The 13638-nt window shown below is 39.7% G+C and overlaps 1 pseudogene; it reads right to left on the bottom strand.

The window, feature by feature from the left end:
• LOC139130240 (protein SSUH2 homolog) overlaps positions 1–7553 on the bottom strand; it is a 43848-nt pseudogene extending 36295 nt beyond the window's left edge.
• Between the last annotated feature and the right edge of the window lie 6085 nt (positions 7554–13638).

The following is a 13638-nucleotide window of genomic DNA, read 5'->3' on the forward strand; positions in this document are numbered from 1 at the left end:
CATTATAAAAGTCGGCAATGTTGCTGGAAAAACTAGTGTCAAATTCTGGTACGTGATACACCTCCGGTCCCTCCGCCAAATTTATTGCATCGTAACTCTTACCACTTCCAGTTGGTCCATTTATGAATATGTATGACATTTTGGGGATACTATATCATAGAAATTTTTTTTAAATTTTTTTTATTAAGATATATACGATAAGACAATGACAATCCTTTCTATTTCAGATGCAATAAAAATACTTGAAACCGGAGAAAACATCAAAATTGATGATGGAGGCAAATTAGTATTTGGTGAATATGTAGATCCTTTCATATACGTAGACAGTGAGCTAGAAGTGGTTTTCCCCATCGGACCTAAGTACGGTTCTAAAGATCCTGCTACATGCGATGGGGTGTGTGTCCGTTGGCAACCGAGTCTTCAAAAGTTTACTGATTTAATAATATTCCGTACCCTAGGTGAAAGTTTCGATGCATCTACTGCTAAAAGTTATGCTGCAAGCCTGGCCGCTCACTCCAAGAATACTATCGGAACCGTCACCGAAGGGAATCCTATCGGAACGACCTGCAGATTTTACAATCCATCTAAAGTGTATCAGAAGCGAGGGAGCGAGGGGTCTCAGCCAGTTGCGTATTTTAAATTTCGGTTTAAAAGAGGAGGAAACACTTCCGATTTCGCTACATGTATTGATATGGTTCAAGAAATTGACTGCGGTTTTAAAACAGTGAGTCCGTTACTACCAGTCCGAGAAAATCCTGCTATTGTACCTCGTAATATCCGAAAAGGTAGTAAGATAGAATTCTTAGCATTTAAACCGCGCTTAAGTAAGCGTGCTCTTTCTTTCACTGTTGAGAGATTAATATTTTGTGCTGCGCCTAATAAACCAGAAATTCAAGATGCGGAAGAACTAGTCGACTTAGAAAGATTAGGTGAGATATATAAACAAATAAATGCTGACAAAAATATTATAGTGGATTTTGATGACCTATCATAGAATAATTATTTTTTCATTTTAAAAATTTTTAGGATAGTATATATCATAAAGATTATTATGGCCCGTCGATTACATACAGCATTCAAGGGAGTAGTTTTACGAAAAGAATTTCCTGAAGTCAAGCGAGTCAAGGATATCGGGGAGCTGGTGGATATTGAAGGTATGGTCAAAGGGGTGGGAAAGATGTACTCTGTTTATACCGAAATGGAAGTCAAATTATCGGATCCGAAAACTGGTAATACACAATCGCGTTCATTGTATGTTAAATTAAATGATACATACACAAAAGATGTAAGAGGATCGGGATCGGATGTGGGGCAACAATTAATAGATCGCTACGATCGTATGCTTGATACAATTGAAAATGTTGAGGGTTCTGGTCTCGTTCTCGAGGAGATACTTAATTTTGAAGAATTCTAGTAGAAGTTTTACTCGGGGCTGGGCTGGCGCAGTCCAACTTCCCAGATGGTTAAAAAATAAGCATTGTGTTAGCGATCTGGTGCTACCTTCGGGCAGCGAGAACTGTTTTCAATACGCCATCGTAGCAAGTTTAAAGTTGGCCGACCCCGAGTTTCGTGAAAAGAAATGTGGTCAGGTAAGGAGAAAATGGAATACGTACGCTCCATTTATGGCTCTGACTACTGTTGGGAAGGTATTCCCTTTCCTACGCCCTCCGATCTGACTGTATTCAGGCGCTTCGAGCAGCAAAATCCAGGCATCAAACTTCAAGTATTTCAGATCTACGAGTCCGATCCCGCTCCCCCGTCCAACATAACTCAGTTATATAGTGGCGGAGCCCGTTCCGAAGGTGATAGGAATCAAATAGCAAATATCTTACTGATAGTTGGCGAAGCCCGAAGGTGCCACTTCATACCAATTACTGCGTTAAATCGCCTTCGTAATTCTCGTACTAATCGAAAGAATGAGCGCAGACAGAAGTGTATTTGTATGGTTTGTAAAAGAGGTTTTAAGTCAACAGAAGAATTAGAAAAACATCAGGTATACTGTGGAACAGACGACGCCCAGCCAGTTTTTCCTAAGGAAGTGTGTCAATTCGAAGGACATCGGAAGAAGGTCCCCGCCCCCTACGTCGTCTATGCAGATACTGAGGCAATTATTGAGAAGGGGACCGGCCGACACATTCCAATTTGTCTTTCGTATGTTATGGTGGAACGGGGGTGGGGCCGACCCACTGTTTATGGTAAAAGAACATTCACAGGTCTCTCCTGTGTTACAGACTTTCTAAAGGATATGAAAGAACGGGCTGAGAATTATTCGAAATCGTATTATTTGAAAATAAAACCAATGAAAGATCCTTCTAATTACGGCAATCCAGTCTGTATTGCATGTGGAGAGCCGGCAGGATACCTAGACGGTGATGATACTTTTTATTGTGAAAAGTGCCGTCCGTTGAGAACCATTCCTATCTACTTTCACAACCTCAAGGGATACGATGGTTCTTTTATTTTGAAAAGTTACATGAAATCGACGTCGGAGGGGGACCAGAGCCTAAAATCATAGCTAAGACGGGCAATGGTGGAATTATGGGTCTCTCGAAAACATTTATTTTTCACGCCTCAATTGTTGTCGATGGGGAGATGGAGATAAAGAGACGCCACTTTTCTATAAAGTTTATGGATAGTGCTCAGTTGATGTCTGGGTCATTGGCGAAGTTGGCAAAAACTGTGCCGGACCACGGATGGGCGGCAGTGCCACTTTCGTACCCGGACATTCAAAGAGCGAAAGGTTTCTTTCCGTATGAATATTTAGATTCTCCAGAGCGATTGGAAGAAGAGGAGCTACCACCGAGGGGCAAATTTTATAGCGAATTGACGGAAGAGGGGATTTCAGAATCTGATTATGAGCATGCATTGAAGGTATGGGACGAAGTTGGATGTAAGACGATTAAAGATTATATGGAATTCTATTGTGAGACGGATGTTCTACTTCTTGCAAATATATTCGAAAATTTCCGTGACACATGTTTAGAAGCGTACAAGTTAGATCCAGCCCACTATATGTCAGCGCCTGGCTTGACATGGGATGCTATGTTACTTTACACGGGTAATAAATTTGGGCTCATTCAAGATGCTGAGCAGATGACTTTCGTACAGAGGGGGATTCGAGGCGGTATCAGCCAGTGTAATATTCATTATTTACAGACAAATCATCCTGCTTACGCTGGCCCCGCCGGCGGGAATTACGATCCAGAGAAACCGGTGACCGAAATAAAATATCTCGATGCAAACAATCTCTACGGCTGGGCAATGAGTCAGGATATGCCTACGGGCGGACTTCATTGGATGAAGATAGAATGGAAAGAAGGGGGCGGAGCGGGGGGCGGAGCCGGAGGGGTGGAACCATGTCCCACCTTTCCACCAAGTTTTCTAGAAGTAGACTTAGAATACCCAGCCGAATTACATCTAGAACACAGCGATTTGCCATTAGCACCGCATCACTATGAATTTCCGAGGCAGGGCGGTCGACTGATTACAAGTGTGATGGATAGAGAGAGATATGTCTTACACTACAAGTTGCTGGAATTCTATCTTCGGATGGGAATGAGATTGAAAAATATTCATCGGGTGCTTGCTTTCGATGAAGCTCCATGTCTCGCGAAATATATTGACTTTAACACTAAATGAGGGCAAAGGGGAGGACAGATTTTGAAAAGAATTTCTATAAGCTGATGAATAATGCAATGTTCGGTAAGACAATAGAAGATGTTCGAAAGTACAGAGACTTTAAATTTGTTTCGGACTGGAACCCCTATCGGAACGGTTCCGATAGGGGTACGGATAGTGGTCGTAAAAAGATTCAGAAGTATAATCCAAAGATGAAACATATAACTTTCATAACTTCCGAAGAGGATGGCGATTCCTGCGACAGTGCCCTACTGGAACTGAAAACGGATGAGCATAGATATGTAAAACCAGTTTTCATCGGCGCCGCAGTACTGGAACTTTCTAAGCTGCTTATGTATGAGACGCATTACAATTACTTTCGGGTCAAGTTCCCTGGAATACGATTAGCCTACATGGATACTGACAGTTTTGTTTACAGTGTGCCAATACCCTCCCCGGACCCGACGTAACTTTCAATGATATAGTCCGAGAAGATGTGGAAAAGAATGGTGAGAAGTCTATATATGATACTAGTGGGATGAGTGGGGCCAACTTTCCGAAGATTAATAAAAAAGTGATAGGTAAATTTAAAGATGAGTTGAATGGTGAACCTATTCTTGATTTTGTCGGCATACGCTCGAAAGTGTATGCTTTTCGAACTCCACTTCGGAGACGAAAAAAAATAAAGGGTGAAAGATGTTTGTGTTAGAAAACATTTGAACTTTGAAGACTATAAAGATCTGTTTGAAACTGGGAAGGCCCGAGCAGGCACAATTTGTACAGATAGTACGGAAAAGGCTGGAGAAATCCGTAGTGAAAAGCGTAGTAAAATTATGATGGCGCCAAATGATATAAAACGTGTGCAGTTATACAATCCAGACACGGGCGAATGGCTGGCAGAAACATGGCCGATAGGACGGACGACGGTCATGGTCATGGTTAAAATTGTAAAGACTTTAATCTACTATTTTCAATAGAGACCAGGGCATCACTGATAACATAATGTGGGCAATATATTATCATTGTGAGCGTCATCGCCACCCCACGCGGTATCTTTCTTCAGGATCTCAAGTTGAATTCCGTCCTTTGTGTTCATTACTTTTAAACCATTTCCATGAAACTCAATATCTTTAAAACTACGCAGATCGATAAACAGACAGAATTTATTCTTCAAATAATCGGCCTCATCTATATCAATTTCACACCAATCTTTATCTTCAGCAAAATACCGTCGCACCTCTCGCCAAAATTGTCTTGGTATCATCTTCTGAGCGTACACTTTATTTGCAATGCCTTCAATCATTACAGACACAGATTCAATGGATGGGTTAAAGAAAAGTTCACTGTTCAGTTCTGACTGATTCTGATTTTTAGTGAAGAGTATAGCGATACCTCTAATGCTACGTCGTGGTACATTTATATTTTCATTGATAACCGTGTCCGATTCTTTGAATGGGATTGTTCTAAAATAATGTATATGCTCGTAAAGGTAACTTTTACCGTTGTTGTAATAACCAGCAGTTGACCTCGCGAGATCGAGGTCAGAAATTGTCTCGTATTCCATTTGAATGTTTTTAATTTATAATTGGTTGTAATCAGTTTATTACTGACAATTAATTGGGGGGCGGGTGCCAACGTAATTTCCCATTCATATGACTCCCTAACGCTTTTGGATATGCAACTCCATGACCTGTCACGAGGGGATGAGTGAGACGAATAGCATATTTTGTTTTATATGTGTCGAAAAGTAAATTATCGCCCACGACGGCGGCATCTGCATCGGCCGCGCCACTTCTCAATTTTCTTAGATTTTCGTTCTGAATTCCGTACAGTGTCATGTTCGATCTCTCCTTTTTATGTTTGAAGAGATCACGATAGCATTCAATGAGGTTATATTACTCAAATCGGAAAGTGCCTGGCCCTCAAATGTGAGTTTCATACGCTCCACCAAATTTTTTGCAACATTTTGTACTACATCGGGTAGTTCCACCTCCCATTACTTCGAGATCAAAAACCAGGTCGAAAGTATCTGGAACTAAGAGTACTCCGCTTTCTAACTTTGGACATCGTATGATAAGTGTCTGGCCTGGATCTGCCTCACTTGGATTATGAGCAATCACGTGATGAGTTCTTTCTGACTTTGTTCCATTCGGTATTCGGTTGGTGAAAGTCGGTGATAATGTTCTATCGTACCCCATTTTCGTGTAATGTATATAGTAGAAGAAAAAAAGAATTACATGTTAAAAAGAAAATTAATCACATCTTAAGTTTCACTTCGTGTATATAATAACTTAGAAGAAAAATTCAAAAATCACATCTTTACGTAAATATTTCCGTCTGCCTGAAAGATAAATCGATTGCCTGTGTCGCGAATCAATCGAAGAACCCAATATTCTTGGAGATGATGAGCCTCTTGGTCATCCTCAGTATCCTGGAATACAGCTATGAATTCTAGTCGCTTAAAGAAGTTAGTCTTTTGACATTCCTTCACGAAAGCTAATATGTTATGATATAGATTATCATCTTTGAGTCGGACACCTGGATTTGCTCGAAGGATATGTCGATTTACTCGTCGGAGTTTGCACCATTCCAATTCGACAGAGAAACCAAACAGGTCTTTATTTTAGAAAGAAACTTTGCAATATTCTTTTCACCAAACATGTTGATGCCATATTAATACATAATTTTATTTATAATGACTAATGTTAAACCAGTTAAAAATATCCATAGCTGTTCTCCGACAAATCCGACAACCGATCCTGCTGTTTTTAATAGAAAACTGACGAGGGAACCGATTAAACCTGGTATTGCAGCAGCACTTTTTGCGGCCAATGTTTTTAACCATTCGCCAAATTGCTTTACAATTTCTTTCGCTTTTGTATATACTTTGGGCGGACCTGAACCAGACCCGCCAGTTCCTGCTCCCCCTCCTCCCCCTCCTCCTCTAGTCACAGCCAGGGCAATTGTTGATATTGTCATTCCAAGGGCAGTCAGTATTGCAGCGATTGTTATACCATTTCGTTTAAATAATTCTGTCAGCTTCAGCCTGAGTGATAATTCTGGATCGGAAATTACATCACGAAGAGACCTAGTAGTAGCCAGACTTTCACGTGCCTCACTGATCTTACCATGTTCGTATTCAATTCGATTGTCAACTTTAGCTTCTCTTGTTATGAGTTCAGCTAGTAGTTTTTCAGCTTTTACTTTTGCTTGGGTGTGTTCTACAGGAATTTCCTCTAACTGTTTTTCAACTTCTCTTTTCTCTAGCCTTATTTTAACTTTTTCATTGTTAAGCTCACCAAGACGCATATTCGCAATCCTTAATTCATCATTAATAGCTCTATATTCTGGGTTTAGATTGTTCCATTGTTCGATTTTATTTTCAAAAGCTTGTATTTTATCTGCATTACCAGAAGCATCTCGCCGTAACTCTGTCAGTTCATCTTTGTATACACCCATGTCTTCTGGCGTCATCTTCTCAGCTGGTATTTTATCATTTTCCACATCTTTAGAATGTAATGCACGTCCCACAAATTCGGGCTCTCTATATTCATATACTTTCCTTACAAATTCGGATCCTCCTGCCTTCTTTTTTAATGTAGATTTCTCTAAAAATCTACTTCCTTTATCTGTTGTAACTCTGATTTTTTATAATACAGATCATTACCAATAATCTCAGCATTTAAAATCAATTCGGTTCGTGCATCCGTATTAGTAATCCTATATTTGTCTAAGAGTCCTTCAGCCATATCTTTTGTAAGTTCTCTTCTCTGTTTAATTAAAATATCCTCCTGTGGGCTAGCAAGGAAAGGATCGGCTTCTGCAAGAGCATTATCATCTTCTATAAAGAATGTTTCAGCAGTAGCGTCATCATCATTTAAATTTGCATCATCGAAAACCTGGAGTCCTATATTTTCTTCTCCTCCTTCTGCCATATTGTATTTCTATATTACTACAATTATTTTTTATCATCCCTTACATATACAGTAAAAATGCACATCTCAGTTGTTGAAAGCGTTGAACAATTGGCCGACTATATAGAAAGAACAAGTGCTGCATATCGACGAAGTTATAAATTAATGGGTCGAATTGATATGGCTCTCAATATTACTAAGGGAATTCTTGTAAGCTCTGCTGTAATAGCAGCAATTCCAACAGTTCCGGTACTGTTAGCCTTAACTCCTATACCAGGTGTTGTTATTGATGTAATACAAGGGAAAACGGTGTGTAGCAAAGAGACGAGAGAAATATAAACATTATTATGTGCAATATAAACAGCTGCTTACACAAATACAAGAAAAAGGCGCAACCCTTCGGAACGAGGAGGCTCCGGAGTCAGAACTTATTCAGAACATATTTCATCAGGCACTAGAAATACAAAAACAAGAAGGATTTAGTCCACCTCTGGAAAGATATTTAAGACATTATGGATTGAATGGATATGAAAGTTAGTTCGTACCGATAGGAACTTCGTGTTCAACATCAGCTAGACTCCGCGACCGGCCGGACTGACAACGGGGCTCCTTTATATAGGCTAGTTTGATGACCCGGTTGACTCACACGGAATTTCCCGTACATGTATAAACATGCTCAGAAGGGAATTTCCCGCTTAGTTCAGGCTGCGCCAAACCCCTGTTGCGCATGCGTGAGTTCGTATATAGGTCAGGGTCACACTTTAGTTACATGGATGGTTAAATTTTCCTTCGCTTCATGTAGATAAATGAATAAAATGGGTGTAAAATTCTTACTTTATCCCAGTTGACCACTTTTACTTTACTACTATATATATATTGCTGTTTCAAGTTGTAGAGTGATGCTGAGAAATAAGCTTATACATACATTGAATACTTTTCAATGGACTTGTGAGCGCACAGGCCTAGACAAAGAAGGACACTTAAGGCAGCAATGTTTCATGGGTATAAAGTGTATGGAAAATTACTTCATATGGCATAAGCATTACCACCGGCCTTTCAGTTAGTATATCAGGAAAGAGAACTTCATGTTGTTGAATATTCCATCTTACTAATTTTTTATACAACTGAGAACGGTTTATTGAAACCGTTTCATAAAAATGTTTTAAATGTTTGATAAAAGTATTATGCAGGTTGTAATTTGCAAGGGAGTGTGCAGCTGGCAAACATTTGATGATATCTGTATGTTTCCTTGTCAATATATTTTTGAAAGTGAACACGTCTGGAAATGTTATATCTCTCATTGCAAAGAACATGTTTATCACTTTACAAATTAGGTTCGGTTATCAGTAAAAAATATGAGTAATTTAATTCTAGAAGAACTTCAACATTAGATGTGAGAATTCCATCGATATAACTTTTATAGTAACTCTACGAAAGTTCATATGACGCAATATCAGTGGGTAGAGTAGCCGGCAAATTTACTTATACCAAATTATCTAAATACTTTTTGAGCACAAAGCAAAGGAAATTAAATGAACCGTTTTAACAGTATTACCGACAATACGAGGTGGTGATTTGTTATCGGTATGTACATACATGTATGTACATGTATGTAAAACTGTGTCAAATTATAAATCAAATCATTCAGTTAACCTCATTTTGTCCGAGGGACAATGGCTGTCACATGGCTAGTTCAAAGCCTACACTCTTGTACCCTCCAGATCGCTGAATTTCAAACCTTTTCTCCACTGATACATGAAAATATCTACTCCTGAAAGGCGGAACAATGCCAATAACCTTGATCACATTAACTGAATGATGGCTAAACACAATTTCGAACAAGACGGTTGCCATGAGGCCATTTCTAAAGTTTCACGTTACATAGGGTGTAACATTATGTCCCAGTCCATACTTCAGTTGAATGAACTTTTATTGTGGCTCAAATACGAAAGACTTGTTGCAAAATGCCTGTGTAACAACTATATTAGATTGCAATAAAAACAAATTAATCGGCATATGTGTTCAACAATAAGAATAAAATCATTGCAGTCATGTACGTATAATAAACTCTGAGTAAAAAAACATCATGGCCTGCTTTCAAGTTATATTACATTGTCAGCCTGGACAGACACTTTTCGGACACTGGTTTAAGCAGCAGTGTTACGCGATAAAGACGGTACCATTCATGAGTTTCTGGTGAAAAGACTGACTCAGAGTAATATCGCTCGGAAATGACTTTTGGCGGACACACGCGCACACATACAGCCCGATTGTCATGTTCCGAAACTACCATCACACGATAAAATCAATTTTAATATCAGTAATTTGTAAGTTCCAGGGTGAAAGATAATGCTTACCAACCGATGGTTCGACAGAATTTCATACATGTAAGAACACGTTAAATGACAAAGGTGTGAATGTCGTTAACAGATTTGGTTGACACGACATGTAACCTTGGCCAGTTTACAATGTTTATTTATTCCCCAGGTCAATTCAGGTCATCAGATATTCGCTCAGTCACTAACTATAAACGATTGCCTTGGTCAACAATCAATGCATGCTTATCAAAGCATGATTTGTCAGAAATGTATTGATTTACGGTAAAATGCGCCTCGAGAACAAATATATAGTACAAGGTACATATCAAATTACTATGTTGGCCGGGATAAAATGAAATACTGTCCAACGTATTGTTCATGGTTTATCTCAGCTCCGTAGAATATATCAATTTACTTTATAAACTAATATGCACATTTGTAAGCACAAAACCTCTAGGGCTTCAGAAATGTTCATTTTACTCAAGAAGTCATGCTCGATTCAAGTGCATTGCCTCATCGTGCTCTACAATTACCGCTGAAAGTTCTCCCCTTACTCCTTCAGAGCTGACAAGACTATATTCAGCTGATTTCGTCTAATCCGCCCCTATGTCATACTCACTACAACTTTGTGTGGTTGCCGACCAGACAGCGATCTAAAACACACATCCCAGGACTCAGCTGGTCGTCGATAACGCGTCGGGTGATCGGTCAGAGAGATAATACAACCACTTTGCCCATGAATGGCTCGTAGAGTCTATCAATCTGATTAAAATCATATGTATGTAGAGTACGGAGACGTCTACTTACGCGTACGCGGTATTCTCTTGCTGTCGCCTCTCACCATGACAGCAAGAGAATGCCGCGCAAGTACAGACGTCGCCGTGCTCTACATCTGATTTTTAATCAGATTGAGAGTCTATATAACTTGTCTAAAAATACTTGGTAAACATCATGCTTCCATTTAGTGAGACCCCGAAACAAAGTCTGGTTAGTCTCTACACAGAATATAAGTTAGTGTCTACACAGAATATACGTTAGTTTCTACATAGAATATACGGTAGCCTCCACACAAAATAAATGTTGAATATTAAATAGCTAATTTGTACTTTAAGATTCCTGCATACGATTACAGACACTTTAAGATTTTTATTTTTTTTTCAAACCCTAATAAATTTTCTGAAAACCCTGATGTAGGGAAATCCGACCGTGCGCAGTACTCTGTCGTTATTTTAGTGAACACGCTGCAAGATTTCCATTTAAAATATGTGCACTGACAAACCTTGGTAATATCCTGCAAATCCGTGTCTGCGATTTTTTCTCTGAGTCTCCATCCAAATTGTATTGCGCTACAATTTCCATTCATTAAAGCACCGTAGTCTGACACATACAAAAGTGCATAACAAAAAATCAAAGGCATATAGAGAAAATCCTAGACATTTTGCAGGATATATCGGAGGCTTTCGGAAGCCGTCATTATTTACGGTCTGGGGGTCGAAGGAATAAGGGGGGGGTCAGGTGTTGCTCAAAATGTGGAAGAAAGAACGGGTTACTCAATTTTTGGTGCAAAATGAATTGAAATACCTTTCAGATTGCATTATTTGACACATCAATTGCTCACAATTTTCGATACCAGAGGGGGAACCCCTTTCGTGCTCTCCCCTTGGGGTGTTCTAATAGTTTTACGTAGTTACAATACAAAGTGAGAAAACCTCTCAGATTGCACTAGACTGCACCATTGCAAACATCAATTTCTCAAAATTTCCCACGCACAACCCCGGCTTATACTTTGCCCGTCAGTGCCTCGCATGTTCTCCCCCTGTACTTTCCAATTCTGCCCTGTCAGATATCATAGTGAAAACTTTGTTATTATACCCATCCAAAAGTAGACAATAATATATGGTTGGATACTGAATATAGTGTGAGGTTTTATATCTACATTTTGTTGTGAGTTTGAATATCATTTTCATGGTTTCCCCTTTTTTCAACTGTCATGAAATAACCAATGATAATCTAGCAGGGTACAACAGGATTTGAAAGGTCTTTACTATTGCTGTATTTTTTAAATTTTTAAATATTTAACTTTTCTAAGTGGCGTGGAGTCAAAATATCTGTGTCAGTGAGGTTGGGGTTACTAAAATTCATGATTCATCAGACCCCCGAGCTGTAAATAATGACGACTCCGTCTCCCTTAACGTCACTCTACAGTTTTGAAATATTTAGATGCTTTTCGAATGAATATGGAGCTTATGTACTTAAGGTTATAATCCAACTGCATATGCAATAACTGATAGATGTGTTTTAAAATGGATTTTGATTGACTTTGTTATATCCCATGCTTAGGATGTGATCTGTTCCTACAAAATTTGAGTCTCAAATTGTATCTTATGTTCTTTAGGATAGTGCTTTTGCGCCAAACACACTGAGCATGTGTACGAAACGTTTAAACTTTTTGCGGTACTAAAGGATACTGTCAAGACAACAGTCCACTTACAGAAGTATGTATAGAAAAGTGTTACCAATAACGTTTATTCTGTACGGCTAATGGATGGAAGTTTCAGGAATTTTTGTTGTCAACACTATCTTTTCCTGTCAAGGAATTACTATAGTAGATCTGTTTTCTCAAGAAAAGTTTATTCAGTGTTTATTGCTAATCTTGATTTACCATCAGCTGTGCAACAACACAATTGATAATGTACTATAGGTTAATATTATTCCTACACTTGCAGTTTAGGCCTGATGCCCCTGTGACACTATGGCGGAAGGCGTAGCAAGTGGAAGTGGCTATACTGGTGAAAGAGAGAGCAGAACGAGAAAGAGCGACAATGGCGAAGATAGTGGCGATGAGAGTAATACGAGAGGTCACGATAAACAAGGGGAGGTTGGTGTGCAGCAGAAAGTGCAAGTAAGTTTGATGGACGTTTTCTTGTGAGAAAACAATTAATTGATATATTATCACATAACGTGTAAGCAGTTGGCGAAGAAGCGCGACATTTCAGCATAACGGTACCTTAGTCTTAGAATTATGTAATGATTATGAAATATGAGTTATATTGGCTGACTCTACCAAAACTGGCTATGACATTACAAAAACTGACACGGGCGGGTACTCTATGAAGCGGATTGTACCAAAATTGAGAGTGTACTCGCCTGCGAAGAGGTTCACATTATATCAACACCAGTTTTGTTTCCGCGGCGGCCTGTAAATCCGATTTTTAAGCAGTTTTAGGAGGAAGCAGAATCAAAATTTGAGTGACAGATCCATCAGCGCCTGGGACCGAGCATTGTAGTGTATTTGGTTATAGCAATGGAAGTTACGTAGACGATAAAAAGTGAAGACGCCGATGCTTTGGGCCGACCTTGGCGCCTCGGCCCAGCGCCGCCGGCTTAGATGGCTTGGTCACGTCCTCAGAGTGTCCCAAGATCGTGTGCCAGGGACTGCCTTATGATGGACTCCGCCTGGGGGGGGGGAGCCGGGGTCGGCCTGGGCCACCTGGCGCCGCGCGGTGATGGCTGGGCTGAAGGAGATGGGTCTGGCCTGGGGTGAATCACATCATGCAGCCAAGGATAGAGAAAGGTGGAGGCAACTCGTCATCGCCTTATGTCCCACCCGGGACGAAGAGGACTGAATGAATGAATGAAGGAGTGGAAGTTACGTAGACGATAAAAAGTGAAGACGCCGATATAGAGAGGCGCAATCTAAATGTTTTAATGCAGCTCGAAAGGATTATATCCATTCCACAGGATCACACTGCTTCTTTAATGATCTCCTTGGATTACATCATAAATTA

Source organism: Ptychodera flava, chromosome 3 (assembly GCF_041260155.1).
Source record: "Ptychodera flava strain L36383 chromosome 3, AS_Pfla_20210202, whole genome shotgun sequence".
In the NCBI taxonomy this organism is placed as follows: domain Eukaryota; kingdom Metazoa; phylum Hemichordata; class Enteropneusta; family Ptychoderidae; genus Ptychodera; species Ptychodera flava.